Raw genomic sequence first — 13847 nt, 5'->3', positions numbered from 1 at the left:
CAAATAAGCCAACAAATTAACAAAAAATTACAAGCATGATGGCAAAGAAAAACATAAGAAAAAAATGAAAAATTGAAAAAGTATATATAAAAATAATAAATAAAAGTTTAAAATAAAGAATAAAAATGAAAATGAAAAAAAAGAGAGAGGAAAAAAAAAAAAGCCTGGTCCTATTTCCATCAGAACTGAAGCTGATGCTTTGGAGCATTCTATAATCAGTAGCCTTGATGCACACATAGGGCCTCTGTTTATCTTCTGAGGAAGAGGCCAGCTGACCTGGCTCAATCAAATCTGCCCTAATAAAGATGTCCATGCTGGGCACAGGGTAGCAGGGTTTGGTGTAAACAACTCCAGCCTTCACTGGACACACTGTTTTTCTCTCTGAAGTCAGACCATGCTGGTAGGTGGATGGAGGGAGGATAAGATGGCATCACTTTTTCTTCTCATCCCAGTGGAGGGCAGCTTGTGGCCACCACTACTCAGGAAGCCCTCACAGAAAAGTGAACTCTTCTTCTGTGTTCCAGTCTTTCATCAGATCTCTGCCTTCAAACTGCCTGAGCCTCACTGTCAGCACACCTTGTGCCACAGTTCTCCTGTGTTTCATCTCTGGCTTACAGCTGGGATTCAAAACCACAAATCTTAAAGTAACTGGCATTGTGCAGATCTATTCCCTTTTCCTGGAGGAGTGCCTCCCAGCACTGTTCCTGGCACCTTTCTGTCCCAGAAAGTCAGTTGCACACTTGTGTGAGTTCTGAGAGTCTATGTGAATGTACAGCAAAAAAAGGTGGGAATAGATTAACTGTCCTCTGTGTTCACCTCTGTCCCCTGCTACTGAACAGCCATTCAAAATCCCCAGCATGCCTTTGTCCTTGGAGAGGCAAAATACCGTCTTCCAAATGTACTCCAGGAAGGGGAACATTCAATACCCATGAGACCCAGGGGATTCCCCCACACCATTGCACCTTGCACAAACCCTACACACCCCTTTCTCTCCCTCTCTCCCTGACTTCTCTCTGAAAAGGGTTCCCATCCCTCCACAGCACCCTGGGTTTTCTCTCTCTCAATTCATATATTTGAACCTTGAATCTTTCAGGTTCTCTTCCTTCTATTGTGCAGGTTGTTCCTTTAGTTCTCAGATCAATTTCCTAGTTGTTTCAAGTGATTTGATGTTGATCCACCTGTGTTCAAGGGATGAGGCAAGTCCAAGGTCCCCCTACTACTGCACCATCTTAACTCCTCCCCCCATTCCCCTAATTTAAATTAAAAAATCTTTTATTACTTATGATAGCCAGAGGCTACTTCCTATTTACTGTTATATAATCACTATGTACTTGGCATAGTGCTCAATACTTGTTTTTTATTAAGCACCAACTTTTTTTGCCAGGCACACAGGTTTACATAGCAATTAGTAGGAAGATTAATAAGCTGCATCTAACCCAAACCCTCACTTTGGTGCTTTTATTACTTCCATGCCATCTTAGAATATAGTTTTATAGCTATTGTCTTTAATTAGACTATACATACATACTTACTAGACTGGGAGTATGATCTGTATTCTTTTCATCTTAAAATGTTTTGTAGTGATGACCATAGAGCTTTGCACATAATGGACACTCCAAGTATGTTGAAATGAATTAAGCTCTGTACTACCTGTGGGACTTCAGTCAGTCCTGTAGCATACCAAAAAACCTCCTAGATAAAAAATCAACTGTGGTATAGTGGAAAGAAGACTGGATTTAGGATGATAAAACTTCCAATACCAAGTTTATCATTCTGTAGGTGTTTTACTTGAAGCAAGTTACCTAACTCCTCTAAGCTTTAACTTCATTATACAAAAACAAAATAATAATAGTACGTTTATCAAGCTCTTCTGTGCACACCCTAAGATGGCTAAGGAAGCAGACTGACAACCTTTATGTTGATAAATCGAATGGCCACTTTCCAGTCCTTAATTTACTTTATCTGTCAATAACATTTGGCATGGTTGACCACTGCTACTTTTTTGAAGTTTTCTTTTACCCTCTTCTTGGCTTCTCTGTAAAAATACTTGCATGGTTTTACTATACTTTACTGACTGCTCCTTTTTGGTCTCCTTTTCTCCTCCTCTGAATCTAAATATTAGAGTGTCTCAAGGCTTTTCTTAACCTTCTTATCTTTTCTATCTACCTCCTCTCCCTAGGTGATCTCACTCAGTGTTATTGCTCTATTATAAGCTGATGAATACTTAAATCTATGTCTCAGAACCAAACTTCTCTGAACTCTAGATACATGTATATATCCTCTCTGAACTTTAGATTCCTCATCTGTAAAATGAAGACAATAATAGCACCCACCTCAGGATTGGATTCATGCTACCTCTACCCAATCTATTCTTTAGGGGTAGCCAGATTAATCTTTTAAAATGGCAAACCAGACCATATTTTCCCCTGCCTAATACATTCCCTTACACTTAGGATAAAAGCCCAGGTCCTTATAGTGATCTACAAGGTTCTGTGTAGTCTGGTCCTTGGCTGCTACTCCTGACTCATCTTCAATTACTCTTGTCCTAAGCCTTAGTACTCTAGAATCACTGACATTCCTTTTTATAGTCCCTCAAAATTGGCATGCTTTTTCCCCTCTCAAGGCCTTAGCACATACTGTTTTTCCACCTTAAGTACTTTTGTACTCACCATTCACTTGGCTTGCTTCTATTAATTTTTTTCAAGTGAAAACTAACTATAGCCTTAGGCAACACAATGGACAAATATATTTTTTATTTACACACACACATATATATATAGATACATATATACACATATATATATACACGCACACATATATACATACATATATACATATATAAATATATATATATTTTTTATATATATATATAATTACTTTTAAGTTAAGTGAATGATAAATACAATATTTATGTTATTTCTGGGAAGGAGAAAAGAATATGATAGAGATACCCATAGATAGATACAAATTATTGGTAATATGGTAACTTTTGGGTTGAGTGGCAGGTTCAGATACTTGTTAAATAAGTAAATAAATGACATAAATAGACCAATAAAGATCGTGTGTGAAGAACCGAAGATTATCATTAATCCAATTCTACATAACTGAAGTCTATTAACGATGTTTTTAAAAACTATAAATATATTTGTAAAATCTTGGAATAGGAAAGCTATTTTAAAACATGACACCAGTGGAAAGACAAAGTAAAAGGTCAGTAGATTTGTTAACAGACAAAGTTTAAATCTTCTGCCACATACTACAAGTAAAGTTAAAACACAAAGGATGAATTGGGTGAAAGTATTTTCAGTACATGCAACAAAGGGTTAATGTCAATATATAAAGTGCTCTTACAAATATAAAGAAAAATAGCCATCAACATGAAGAAAGTCATCTTAACACAAATTTTATAATTTTTTCAAGTTTTACTGATATAATTGACAAAATTGTATATGTTTAAAGTGTACATGATGATTGATATATGTATATATTGTGAAATGATTATCACAATCAAGTTAATTAACACATCCATAAGCTCATATAGTTACTTTTTTCCAGTATAATAACACTTAAGATCTACTTCCTTAGCAAATTTCAAGTATAAAATACAGTATTTTTTAAATATTTATTTATTTATTTATTTATTTATTTATTTATATTTATTTGACAGAGGGAGAGAGATCACAAGTAGGCATAGAGGCAGGCAGAGAGGGAGGGGGGAAGCAGGGTCCCTGCTGAGCAGAGAGCCCGATGCGGGGCTTGATCCCAGGACCCTGGAGTCATGACCCAAGATGAAGTCAGAGGCTTTACCCCAATGAGCCACCCAGGTGCCCCTAAAATACAGTATTATTAACTATGGTTACCATGTTGTACATTAGATCCTCCAAATTTTACTCATCATATAACTGAAAGTTTGTATATGTTGACCAACATTTCTTTATTTCCCTCACCCCTACCCTTTGGTAACCACCATTTCTGCTCTCTTAACTTATTATTTATTTTTTTTTAGATTTCATATATATGATACCATACAGTATTTTCTTTTTCCTGTCTGATTTGTCATAATGCACTACAGTTTCTTCAATGTTGTTGTAAATAGCAGGACTTCCTTATTTTTATGACTAAATATTTTATATAAATATAACATATATGTACATATATATAATATATATAAAATCACACTTTCATTGTGCATTCATCACCAATAGAAACTTGGATCCTTTCCATATCTTGGATATTTTGAATAATGCCACAATGAACATGGAAGTGCAGATATCTTTGAGATACTGATTTTATTTCCTTTGGATATATACCCCAAAGTGGGATTGCTGGATCATATGGTACTTGTGTTTTTTGTTTTGTTTTGAGAAGAAACTCCATACTGTTTTCTTTAACAGCTATACCAATTAACATTCCGTCAACCGTGTTCAAGGGTTTCTTTTTCTCAACATTCTCACCAACATTTCTTATCTCTTGTCTTTTTGATAATAGCCATCTTAACAGATGTGAGGTTCTAACTCATTATGGATTTTATTTGCATTTTTCTGCTGATTAACAATGTTGAACATTTTTTTTCATGCACCTATTAGCCATTTGTATATATTCTGGGGAAAATTTTAGATTCCATGCCCATTTTTATTTATTTTTATATTTTTAGAGATTTTATTTATTTATTTGACAGAGAGAACAAGAGGGGAATGACAGAGAGAGAGGGCTCCCTGCTCAGCAGGGAGGCTGATCCCAGGGCTTGATCCCAGGCCCCTGGGAACATGTCCTGAGTGAAAGGCAGATGCTGAATTGACTGAGACTAACTGAGCCACAAAGGAACCCCAGATCCTTTGTCCATTTTTAAATTGGATTTTTAAAAAAAATTTTTGTTTTGTTTTGTTATTAAGTTGTATGTGTTCTTTTTTTTTAATTAATTTTTTATTTTTTATAAACATATATTTTTATCCCCAGGGGTACAGGTCTGTGAATCACCAGGTTTACACACTTCACAGCACTCACCAAAGCACATACCCTCCCCAATGTCCATAATCCCGCCCCCTTCTCCCAAACCCCCTCCCCCCAGCAACCCTCAGTTTGTTTTGTGAGATTAAGAGTCATTTATGGTTTGTCTCCCTCCCAATCCCATCTTGTTTCATTTATTCTTCTCCTACCCACTTAAGCCCCCATGTTGCATCACCACTTCCTCATATCAGGGAGATCATATGATAGTTGTCTTTCTCTGCTTGACTTATTTCGCTAAGCATGATACGCTCTAGTTCCATCCATGTTGTCGCAAATGGCAAGATTTCATTTCTTTTGATGGCTGCATAGTATTCCATTGTGTATATATACCACCTCTTCTTGATCCATTCATCTGTTGATGGACATCTAGGTTCTTTCCATAGTTTGGCTATTGTGGACATTGCTGCTATAAACATTCGGGTGCACGTGCCCCTTTGGATCACTACGTTTGTATCTTTAGGGTAAATACCCAATAGTGCAATTGCTGGGTCATAGGGCAGCTCTATTTTCAACATTTTGAGGAACCTCCATGCTGTTTTCCAGAGTGGCTGCACCAGCTTGCATTCCCACCAACAGTGTAGGAGGGTTCCCCTTTCTCCGCATCCTCGCCAGCATCTGTCATTTCCTGACTTGTTGATTTTAGCCATTCTGACTGGTGTGAGGTGATATCTCATTATGTGTTCTTTATATATATCAAATATCAGCCCCTTATCAGAAATGTGGTTTGCAATATTTTCTCCTAGTCTGTAGGTTGCCTTTTCATTTTGGTGATAGTTTTTCTGTGCAAAAGCTGTTAGTTTGTTGGAGCCCCACTTGTTTGTTTTTGCTTTTGTGGCTGTGCTTTGGATATCCATGAAATCATTGCCATGGCCTCTGTCAAAGAGATTTTTCGCTATGATTTATTCCTGGAGTTTATGGTTTCAGTTCTTACACTTCAGTCTTTTTAAAAAGACTTCATTTATTTTAGAGAAAGAGAGAGCATGGAGGAGGGGGAGAGGGAGAGGGAGATAGAATCTTAAGCAGACTCTGCACTGAGTGTGGAGCCCAATGTGGTGTTCCATCTCATGACTCTGAGATTACAACCTGAGCTGAAACCAAGAGTTGGATGCTTAACTGACTGCACCACTCAAGTGTCCCTACACTTAAATCTTTAATCCATTTTGAGTGAATTTTTGTGAGTGGTGTATTATGGGGACCAGTTTCATTCTTCTGCATAAGAATATCCAGTTCCCAGAAACATTAACTGAAGAGACTATCTTTCCCTATTGTTTTCTTTGTGCCATGTCAAATATTAATTATGAGTTTATTTCTATGCACTCTACTCTGTTTCCTTAGTCTATGTGCTTTTTATGCCAGTACCATACATTTTAAAATTTGATTACCTTTTTTAAAGATTTTTATTCATTTATTTGACAGACAGAGATCACAAGTAGGCAGAGAGGCAGGCAGAGAGAGGAGGAAGCAGGCTCCCTGCTAAGCAGAGAGATATGGGGCTCCATCCCAGGACCCTGGGATCATGACCTGAGCTGAAAGCAGAGACTTTAACCCACTGAGCCACCCAGGCGCCCCTAAATTTGATTACCTTTATAAGAATTTTGAACTCAAGAATGTAATACTTCCAGTTCTGTTCTTCTTGCTCAAAATTGTTTTGACAATTCATGATTTTGGGGGTTGCAGATGAATATTAGGATTGTTTTTTTCTATTTCTATGTAAACTGCCATTGGAATTTTGGTAGGGATTGCACTAAATCTATAAATTGCTTTGGGTAGTATGGGAATTTGAGCAGCATTAATTCTTCCAAGCCAAGATCACAGAATATCTTTCAATTTATTTTTATCTTCACCAATTCTTTAAGTGTCTTGAAGTTCTTAGTATATAGGCCTTTTACCTCCTTGATTAAAATTATTCCTAAATATTTTATTGTTTTTGATGTTATTGTAGTGGCATTGTTGTCTTAATTTCTCTTTCAGATAGTTTGTTGTAGTTTGTAGAAAGAAGCACAACTGATTTTGCACATTAATTTTGTATTAATCAACTTTACTGAATTAATTTAATAGTTCCAACAGTTCATTGTTGTTTTTGTTTGATAGAGTCTTTAGGATTTATTCTATATAAGATTATGTCATCTGCAAACAAAGACAATTTAAATTTTTCTTTCTGATTTGTGTGCCTTTATTTTTTTCATGCCTAATTGTTTCTAGTTAAAACTTCCAGTAATACATTGACTAAAAGTAGCAAGAATGAGTATCTTTTTCTTTGAACTTTTCAACATTGATTATAATGGTAGCTGTGGGTTTGCCATGGCCTTTATTATGTTGGGATACAATCTTTCTATACTTAATTTATTGAGAGTTTTTCTCATAGAAGTGTGTTGAATTTTGTCAAATGGTATTTCTGCATCTGTTTGGATGATGATGTGATTTTTTTTATCCTTAATTCTCTTAATGTGGTGTATCACATTTATTAACTTGTATGTGTTGAACCATCCTTAAATCCCAATAATAAATCCCAGCTGGGCATGGTATATAAACATTGTAATGTGCTGGTAAATTCAGTTTGCTACTGTTTTGTGGATGGATTTTGCATCTATGCTTATCAGAAATATTGGCCTGTAATTTTATTTTCTTGTAGTGTTCTTTTCTGGCTTTGGTATCAGAATAATGCCAGCCTAGTAAAATGAGATTGGAAGCATTCCTACCTCTGTACTGCATGGAGCACTGGGTATTATATGCAAACAATGAATCATGGAACACTACATCAAAAACAAATGGAGATTCCTTAAGAAGTTAAAAATAGAGCTACCATATGACCTTGCAATTTCACTACTGGGTATTTATCCCACAGATACAGATGTAGTGAGAAGAAAGGCCATCTGTACCCCAAATTCATAGCAGCAATGGCCACAGTCATCAATCTGTGGAAAGAGCCAAGATGCCTTCAACAGATGAATGGATAAAAAAGATATGGTCCATATATACAATGGAGTATTATGCCTCCATCAGAAAGGATGAATACTCAACTTTTGTATCAACATGGATGGACTGGAGGAGATTATACTGAGTGAAATAAGTCAAGCAGAGAAAGTCAATTATCATATGGTCTCACTTACCTGTGGAGCATAAGGAATAACACAGAGGACATTGGGAAAAGGAGAGAAGGGAGTTGGGGAAATCAAAGGGGGAGATGAACCATGAGATACTGTGGATTCTCAGAAACAACCTGAGGGTTTTGGAGTGGAGGGGGGTGGGGATTTGGGTAAGCCTGTTGGTGGGCATTAAGGAGGACACGTATTGCATGGAGCACTGGGTGTGATGCATAAACAATGAATTTTGGAACACTAAAAAGATAAAATAAAGTTTAAATTTAAAAAAAAATGATATACTGGGGGCGCCTGGGTGGCTCAGTGGGTTAAAGCCTCAGACTTTGGCTCGGGTCATGATCCCAGGGTCCTGGGATCGAGCCCCATGTTGGGCTCTCTGCTTAGCAGCGAGCCTGCTTCCTCCTCTCTCTGCCTGCCTCTCTGCCTACTTGTAATCTATATCTGTCAAATAAATAAATAAAATCTCTTAAAAAATTATATACTGTGTAGTGACTAACATAATCTAATAATTTTTAATAACTTAGTCACTAGGGAAATGCAATGCAAAGCACAGTGAAAAACCACTCCATACCCATTGGGGTGGTTATTATGAAAGAAAAAAAAAGAACAGAAAATACATGTTAGTGAGGATGTGGAAAATTTGGAAACCCTGTGTATTGCTGATTGGAATGTAAAATGGTTCAGTGATTTGGAAAACAGTGTGGCAGTTCCTCAAAAAAAATATGGAAAAATAATATATGATCCAGGAATTCTATTCCTGGGTATATACTCAAAAGAATTGAAAGCAGGAACTCAAATAGATACTTGTATACCAATGTTCAAAGCATCATTATTCACAATAGTCAAAACATGGAAACAACCCAAATATCCAACAATAGATGAGCAAATGAAAGATACATGTAATAGGGGCACCAGCATGTCTCAGTCAGTTATCTTCTGACTCTTGACTTTAGCTCAGGTCATGATCTCAAGGTTCTGAGATGGAGTGCCATGTTGGGCAACACTGTCAAAAAAAAGAAAAAGATGCATGGCATATACAGGATGAAAGGTAATATTATTCTGCCTTATATACGAATAAACTTCTGATACATGCTACAATGTGGGTGAATAACAAACACCAAAGGACAAATATTGGTGTTTATTTGGTGTATCTAGAAAAGGCAAATTCATAGAAAGCAGAGAAAGAGATTACCAGGGGCTGGGGGTATAGTAAATTGGGGAGGTATTGCTTAATATGTAGAGAATTCCTATTTGGGACAATGAAAAAATTTTGGAAATGTATAGTGGCAAAAGTGATGATGGCACAACATTGTGAATGTACTTAAATGTATTCTTAAAAATGATTACTAAAGGGGTGTCTGGGTGGAGCAGTTGGTTGGGTGTCCAACTCTTGGTTTTGGCTGAGGTTGTGATCTCAGGGTTGTGAGATCATCCTGTGCTGGACTTCATGCTCAGCATGAACTCTACTTGAGTTTCTCTCTCCCTCACCCTCTCCCTTTCCCACTCATGCTTGCTCTCTCTCTCTCTAAAATAAATAAGTCTCTAAAAATGTTCACTGAAAATAATAAGCTCATTCATTATTAACAAAATTTGGCAGTATCTGTCAATGTGAAAGGACTTTTTCAAGGATGAATACATAATATCTTACAACAAATCATCAATGACAGCTACCATTTAGTTGATTTTGATAATAGGAAACAATAATTTTGAAACTAAGGTAAGTGGATAAGGCAAACTTTACATTAAAATTTTAATTCTTGGAGGAAGGTTGTCAAAAATGATATATTTCCAGTTCTATATAAACAAAAATAAATAAAAACCACAGATATACAACATTATAACTATAGTTCACACTGCTCTATGATATATATGAGAGTTGTTAAGGGACTAAATCTTAAGCTCTATTACAGAGGAAAATTTTCTTTTTCTTTTTTTTCTGCTTTCTCTTTTTATCATATCCATATGAGATGATAGATTCTAACTAAACCTTGCATTAATTATTTCTGTATACATATACATCAAGCCATTATAAGGTATATATTTTCCAAATTTTTTGTTTAAGTTCAATTTGGTTAACATATAGTGTATTTTTAGTTTCAGGGGTAGAATTTAGTGATTCCTCAGTTGCATATGACACCCACGTTTTACATTACATCAAGTGTCTTGCCTTAATGACCATCACCTAATTACCCCATCCTCCCACTTACCCTCCTCCAGCAACCCTCTCTTTGTTTTCTCTACTTAAGAGTCTCTTAAGAGTCTCTACTTAAGAGTCTCTACTTAAGAGTCTTAAGAGTCTTCCTCTCCATTTTTATCTTATTATTTTTCTCTCCCTTCCTCTATGTTCAACTATTTTGTTTCTAAAATAAATAAAATAAAATAAAACTTATATATATATGAGTGAAATACTATGGTATTTGTCTTCCCCTGACTGATTTATTTGGCTTAGCGTAATACCCTCTACTTCCACCCATATCATTGTAAATGGCAAGATTTCATTCTTTTTGATGGCTGAATAATATTCAGATATATATATCTATATATGTATATAGATATATATATGCTACCCCTTCTTTGTCTATTCATCTATTTGTAGATATGTGGACTCTTTCAATATTTTGGCTATTGTAGATATTGCTGCTATAAACATTGGGGTGCATGTGCCCCTTTAAATCACTGTATTCTCTGGAAAAATACCTAGTAGTGCAATAGCTGGGCATAGGATAGCTCTATTTTTTTTAAATTTTAATTTATTTCCAACGTAACAGTATTCATTGTTTTTGCACCACACCCAGTGCTCCATGCAATCCATACCCTCTCCAATACCCACCACCTGGTTCCCCCAACCTCCCACCCCCTGCCCCTTCAAAACCCTCAGATTGTTTTTCAGAGTCCATAGTCTCCCATGGTTCACCTCCCCTTCCAATTTTCCCCAACTCCCTTCTCCTCTCACTTATTTGTGGAGCATAACAAATAGCATGGAGGACAAGGGGAGTTAGAGAGGAGAAGGATAGCTCTATTTTTACCTTTCTGAGGAAGATCCGTCTTATTTCTCAGAGTGGCTGCACCAATTTGCATTCCCCCCAACAATGTAGAGGGTTCTCTTTTCTCTGCATCTTCACCAACATCTGTTGTTTCCTGAGGTGTCAACTGTAGCCATTCTGATAAGTGTGAGGTGGTATCTCATTGTGATTTTGATATGTATTTCCCTGATGCCAAGTGTTGTTGAGCATCTTTTCATGGGTCTATTATCCATTTGCATGTCTTCTTTGGGGAGTTGCCTGTCCATGTCTTCTGTCCTTTGTTGGCTGGGTTTTTTATTTGTTTTTTGGGGGTTTATTGAGTTTGATAAGTTCTTTATATATTTTGAATACTATCCCTTTCTTTCATTTGTCATTTGTCAATATCTCTCCCCATCTCTAGGTTGCCTTTTAGTTTTGTTGTTTCCTTTTTTGTGAAAAAGATTTTTAACTTGATGAAGTCCTGATAGTTCCTTTTTGCTGCTGTTTCCCTTGCTGCTGGAGATGTCTCTAGCAAGAAGTTGCTGTGGCTGAGGTCTAAGAGGTTGCTGTGTGCATTCTCCTCTAGGATTTTGATGGACTCCTGTCTCACATTGATGTATTTCATCCATTTTGACTTTAATTTTGTGTATGGTGTATAAATTAGTGCAGTTTCATTTTGCTGCATGTGGCTGTCCAATTTTCTCGACACCATTTATTGAAGAGATTGTTTCTTCTCCATCTAATATTATTTGCTGCTTTGTTGAAGATGAGTTGACCATAGAGTTGAGGGTCTATTTCTGGATTTTCTATTCTGTTCCACTGATCTGTGTGTTTGTTTTTGTGTCAGTACCAACTGTCTTGATTAAAGTTTTGTAATATAGCTTGGAGTCTGGACTGTGATGCCACCAGCTTCAGTTTTCTTTTTCAACATACTTTGGCTATTTGGGGTCATTTCTGGTTCCATACAAATTTTAGGATTGTTTCTCCCAGCTCTGTGACAAAATGCTGATGGTATTTTGATAAGGATTGCATTGAATGTGTAGATTGATCGCTCTTGGGAGCATAGGCATTTTCACAATATTGCTTCTTCCAATGTTTTTACATTTCTTTGTGCCTTCCTCAATTTCTTTCATGAATGTTCTATAGTTTTCAGCGTACAGTTCTTTTACCTCTTTGGTTAGGTTTATACCTAGGTGTCTTATGGTATTTGGTGCAGCAGTAAGTGGGATTGATTTCTTGATATCTTATTCCACTGCTTCCTTGTTAGTGTATAGAAATGCAACCGACTTCTGTGTATTGATTTTATATCCTTCAACTAAGCTGAATTCCTGTATCAGTTCAAGCAATTTTCTGGTGGAGTCCTTCAGGTTTTCTACATACAGTATCATATTTTCTGGGAAGAGTGAAAGTTTGACTTCTTCTTTGAGGATTTAGATGAAGTTTATTTCTTTTTGTTGTCTGATTGCTGAGGCTAGAAATTCCATTACTATGTTGAACAACAGTGGTGAGCATGGACATCCCTGTCGTTTTCCTGACTGTTGGGGAAAGGCTCTGTTTTTCCCCAGTGAGGATGATATTTGCTGTAGGTCTTTCATATATGGCCTCTATGATGTTGAGGTATGTTTCTGCTACATCTACATGGTGGAGGGTTTTTATCAAGAAAGGGTGATGCGTTTTGTCAAATGCTTTTTCCGCATCTATTGAGAGCATAGTGTGGTTCTTAACCTCTCATTTATTAACTTGGTATATCACGTTGATTGATATGTGGTTGAGGAACCACTGTTGTAATGGGAATAAATCCCACTTGGTCAAGATTAATAATCCTTGTAATGTACTGTTGGATTCTTTTTGCTAGTACCTTGTTGAGAATTTTTGCATCCATATTCATCAAGAATATTTGTGTGTAATTCACCTTTGTTTTGTTTTGGGATCAAGGTAATGTTGGTCTCATAGAATGAGTTTGGAAGTTTCCCTTCTATTTCTCTCTTCTCTTTCTCTCTTTTTTTTCCTTAGTGGTTTCAGAAGAACAGAATTCCCCTGGAAAGCCATGCAGCCCTGGACTCTTATTTATTGGTAGATATTTGATTATAGTTTCAGTTAATTTCATGGTTATGGATATATTTCTTCCTAGATAAACAGATAAATGGTTTTGTATTTCTGCCTTTTCCGGTTTTGGTAGTGTATATGTTTCTCAGAATTTATCCATTTCTTCCAAATTGCCCAATTTGTTGGTTTATAATTTTTCATATAATCAGATAATTTTTCTTATAATCATATAGACATAGTATTGTCTATATAATTGTGTTTCTGTGGTATTGGTTATGATCTGTCTTCTTTCATTCATAATTGTATTTGTTCAGATCCTTTCTCTTTTCTTTCTGATAAGTATCATTAGGGGTTTAACAAGCTCCTAGTTTTGTTGACCTGTTCTACTTTTTTAAAAATTCTGTATCATTTATTTCTGCTCTGTTCTTAATTATTTTCGTTCTGTTGGATTTAGGCTTTATGTGTTGTTCTTTCTCAGCTCTTTTAGCTGTACGGTTAGACTGTGTATTGGAGACTTTTCTTGCTGCCTGAGGAAGGCCTGTACTGCTATATACTTTTCTCTTAGGACCACCTTTGCTCTATCCCAAAGGTTTTGGACCGCTGTGTTTTCATTTTTGTTTGTTTCCATGTATTTTTTTTAAATACCTCTTTAATTTCCTGGTTAACCCCTTCATTCTGTAGTAGGATATTC

Source organism: Mustela erminea, chromosome X (genome assembly GCF_009829155.1).
Source record: "Mustela erminea isolate mMusErm1 chromosome X, mMusErm1.Pri, whole genome shotgun sequence".
NCBI classification, from domain to species: Eukaryota; Metazoa; Chordata; class Mammalia; order Carnivora; family Mustelidae; genus Mustela; species Mustela erminea.
This window is presented reverse-complemented; position numbering follows the sequence as displayed.